General features: G+C 55.9%; 1 protein-coding gene across 1 annotated transcript in view; it reads right to left on the reverse strand.

Annotated features, from left to right (window-relative positions):
- Positions 1-4,586, reverse strand: part of UPK3A (uroplakin 3A) — a 23,498-nt gene that overhangs the window by 8,528 nt on the left and 10,384 nt on the right. The window lies entirely within an intron of this gene.

Here is a 4,586-nt window from a genome sequence, read left to right on the forward strand (position 1 = left end):
CCGCCCCACCCCGGCCTCCCAAGCCGCAAGGTGCCCTGCGGAAGGCATCAGGCCTCAGTCTGTGCGGGAGCTGTTACTAAAGTGCCTACTGAGTGCAGAGGCCTGGGCCTGCTTTCACCGTGTTTCTCGCCTAATGATACCTGAGGTGGGGGGAGGCAAGCCACCCCTCTCTGAGCCTCGGTTTCCATCCTGTAAAATGGGGACGCTAATTCCTCCAACTGTTCATAGAGACCCTACTAAGTGTCAGACCCTCACTGGCTCTTGTGAAGAGGAACCAGGTTAACAAGGGAAAGCGCTGCCATGGGCCCTGGTCGGGCACTCAGTGGTTAGAGCATCATCCCCATCCCCATCCCCATAGGCCAAGGCTGCAGGTTCGATCCCAATCCCGGCACATACAAGACTCAACCAGTGAATGCATAAATAAGCGGGACAACAAATCGATGTTTCTCTCCCTCTCTCTCTCTCTCTCAAAACTTTATTTTTTAAAGTGCTATCATGGAAGTGTAAGCCTTCAAGTCCTGGGTCTGTGTGGGTCTGGAGGTCTGTGGCGTGACCCTTTCAGCTCCCCACAAGGCCAAGGCCGCACGCGGACGCCCTGGAAAGGCCCAGCTGGTGGAGCGCAGGGGTCCTGCTGCCCAGACCGGGCGCTTCAGACGGGATGGAACAGGAGGAGGCCCGCTCAGGGGGAGCACCGGAAAACAGTGACGCAGCTCCGCCTGAACTAGCGGCTCCTTCCAGCACCAGGACCCATGCCCCCCTCCGAGCGCACCTTAAAGATGACATTTTACATCTAAGCACTAAAAGTGGATCTGCAGGGGTGAACTTCGAACAGTAATACAAGCGAGCACCTTGCCAACAGAGCCAGCGCGGCCATCCCAGAGGAGCGGCCCGCGTATCAGACCTCACACCTGGAATGTGGAAACGAAACTGGGCAAAGTAACCTTCGGACGGGGCCCACGCAACCTCGCTTCCCGAAGAATCTGCAAAGTCATAACGGGGCGGCCGTTAGGACTAAGCACCGGGCCGGTGACTCCTGGGCGGAAATGAAACAGTGGTTAGAACTCGAGGCGCTGAGCTATGTCGTCTGCACCAGCAGAAGCGCCTCCCCCTGCGGATGCCACAGCTCCCCTTCCCTGCCACGTACATGCCCACCAATGTGATGAAATGAGCCTAACATCACCGATAAAGGGACGGACGACGGGCTGAGCTCATGGGCCTCCGGGGTCATGGCTCTGAGAAGCGCTGCTCCTGTCCCAGAAGTGAAATCCGAATCGAATCAACGCGAAACAGACTTCCTGCCAGCCAGCTCCTGGATGCGTGGACAATGTCAGAGTCATGACCGACAAAGGCAACCACAAGGGAAAACACTGGGGACTGAAGGAGACTGGGAGACAGAACCAGCTGCCCCCCTTGGCCCTCGACTAGTCCTCAAGTAAAAACCAATCACCTGTCACAAACACTATTGTAGCCAGGGTGGCAGTGAGAGAAATCCGTGTTGGGGAATGTGTATTGGGTGACAGTATTGATTCCATGTTACATTTCCCAGGCGTGACCACGGTGTTGTGGTTGCGAAAGAGGCACACGCCGGAGTCTGATGGGTGAAGTGTCACGGTATCCGAAACGCACACGCACACACTTGTATATGGAGTGAGGGAGAGAGAGCAAGCGATAAAGCGAACGAAGCATAATGTTAGCAGCTGGTGAATATGGCATTCATTGTGCTGTTCTGCAAGTGTTTCTATAGCTTTGAAATTTTTTTAGTAAAAATGTTGGCCCGGTGCTGGGGTCCAACCCCAGCAGGTCCAGGGGTTCCCCAAAGGTGTGGACGGAGTCGGCGAAGAAGGAATGACACGGAGACAGCGTTCAGTTGATCAGCAGCCTGGCCAGGATCTGAGCGAAGTTCTGGTCTTTATTGTCTTGTTACGTCTGTATTTATACCAGTTGATTCCAATCCTATCAATCTCTATTGCAAAGGTGAGGGTGTTTCTTATCTCCATTCCAGGGAGTAAAGATTATGTAGCTTAAGCATGATTGTTTGTAGTTAAAGTGATTAACTACCCGCCTGGCACTTAGTTAAGGGGTTTTATTCCCTCCCTAACTTCAGGGGAAAATCCCTACCTGGGGAAACAACCTTTCTCGGAGAGGTGACCTTGGTTAAAACACATAGCACCAAGAAGGGGAGCAAACATATTAAGAACAGTATGCCATATACACCAGGTCCCTTGGAACATATGCTGTGCTGATGTTCCTTCCCTGCAGCGACTGTGTCAAGCAGCGAGGACGGACCGGCTCCCGGCAGCCCGGCTGGTATGGCTTGGTGGCTGACCGTTGACCTGAGAACCAGGAGGTTATGTTTCCAGTCCAGGTCCGGGCACAGGCCTGGGTTGCGGGCTCGATCCCCAGTGGGGGGCGTGCAGGAGGCGGCCGATCAAAGATTCTCTCATCGTTGATGTTTCTATCTCTTTCTCCCTCTCCCTCCTTCTCTGACATCAATAAAAACATTTAATTTTTTAAAATGTTGGGAGTAAGAGATTCTGAGCTCCACCAGAAACGCACGGTTCCTCTCTCTGGGCCTCAGTTTCCGCCTGTGAAATGGGGAGGGCTCTCAGCACTGACATGCCAGGAGCGGAGATCAGATCCTATCTCCAGGGAACAGAAAATGCCCCGAGATAAGAAACTCTTGAGCAAACCGTGGGGTGTTCCTCGAGCATGTTTATGGACTGACATTTCTTGTCCAGCGATAGTGTGTAAACCTGAGTTCATCAGAGGCCGCAGAGCTGGTCTGCCGGCTCAGCCCGAAGCCCTGTGAGCGGGAGCAGGCCCAGGAGCTGTCCGTTCTCCAAGACTCGGCAGGTCTATGAAAAAACAAGCAGAAGGCCTCTGCTCCCCTGCTTCACCCAAATATGGGGAGAGCATTGGCGGGGGGGTGCAGGAGGCAGCTGATCGATGTTTCTCTCTCATCGATGTTTCTAACTCTCCATCCCTCTCCCTTCCTCTCTGTAAAAAATCAATAACATATATTTAAAAAAATAAATAAATAAGATCTTGGATTTATAAGCAAGTGCCCACTGCACAGATGCTGACTGTTTGGGGAAAGCTCGGGAGAAAGGAATTTGGGGGCAGGGTCCTTTGGGACGGGGGTGTGGAAAGTGTTCCCCACTGTGGCCTGCCCACCTGCGTGGACATCTCAAAAAATGTTTGCAAAGAAAGTGTTTCCCCTCTTTGATCAAGTTGATTCCAGGGCCCTGAGCTGCGTGACTTCGGCCTGTTTGTCTGTCTCAGTCAGTCAGACCGGCTTCCTGAACCCTGGCCCAGAAGCCTGGGCGGGAGGGAGGCCGCGGGGCAGGAAGCTCTGGCATGTGAAAGGCTCTGCAAACCCCAGCCCCGCGCCGGCCTCCTGAGAATTTGAAACCTGGGGGTTTATGGGCTGGAAATTCTTGACCCAGAAATGTTTCACTGAGGGTCAGAGAGGCCTGAGCCAATTTCCACGAGTCTCCTCCTTAGAAGTCAGGGCAGTTGGGGTACCCCTCCCCCACCCCCCTTGCTCTCAGCGTTTGCCACAGCAGGGAGGTCCTGGAAGCCAAGTGTTTCTGCCCCTTGAGATTCAGTCACTTGAAAACAGAACAGGCCCAGGCTCCTGGCCCTGGGGGCTCATGCACCCCCTCCAGCTCTGAGGGGCGCTCGCAGCCCCCCTCACTCCCAGCTGCAGCCACCGGTCCCCGCACCCTCACACCGTCTCTCCCCCCAGGGCCTGGCTCTGCTCCTCCCTGGGGCAGCCCCTGCCCCTTTACAAAGCCTTAGCTTCTGTTATTAAAAATACATCTTCATTGACTTCAGAGAGGCAGGGAGAGGGAGAGAGAGAAGCATCAGGGATGAGAATCATTGATCGGCTGCCTCCTTCCTGCATGATCCGGGGTGGAGCCTGCAACCAGGGCACCTGCCCCAGGTGGGAATCGAACCGTGACCTCCTGGTTCATAGTTCTGTGCTCAACCATGGAGCTGCCTTGGCCGGGCCGGACATCAGCTTTAGACCTTCTGTTTCTCCTCTTGCCATCGAGGCTCTGCAGCCCAGAGAGGGGGAAGCGGCCGGGCCAAGCCGCGCAGCAGCTCAGAGCAGCGGTCAGACCCCGGCGAGCTTCCCCCTCTGGGTGGCGTCCACCAGGGACCTGCCTGTCCTGGGGCTTCTGTGAGTTTGTGGAGGGGGTGGAAGCTCCCCACCCGGTGACACCCGAGCGGTGACAGGAGGTAGGGGGACCCATTTACCAGGTGAACTTAACGAGTGTCCCCCGGTGCTGCCCGCTGTCCAGTCCCAGTGCTGGGCACAGACCCGCAGGGGCCTGGAGCAGCTCCTGGAGCCCCGTGTCAAGGCCAAAGGGCAGAGGGTCAGGGGTCTGCCCCCCCCCGCCTTGCCTTGGGGCAGGTGAGGCTTCCTGGTTGAATGGTGGCAAACTGGTCTGTCCATCTCTGGAATGAAGCCGGATTAGACATTAATGTCCCCGTATCTGTGTGATCTGGAGGCTGCCGGGCATGGGGCCACCCCAACCCGTGCAGCCACCAGCAGGCCCGCAGGGCGGCACAGGCCGCTG

This window comes from Myotis davidii, unplaced genomic scaffold (assembly GCF_000327345.1).
Source record: "Myotis davidii unplaced genomic scaffold, ASM32734v1 scaffold67, whole genome shotgun sequence".
Classification (NCBI taxonomy): domain Eukaryota; kingdom Metazoa; phylum Chordata; class Mammalia; order Chiroptera; family Vespertilionidae; genus Myotis; species Myotis davidii.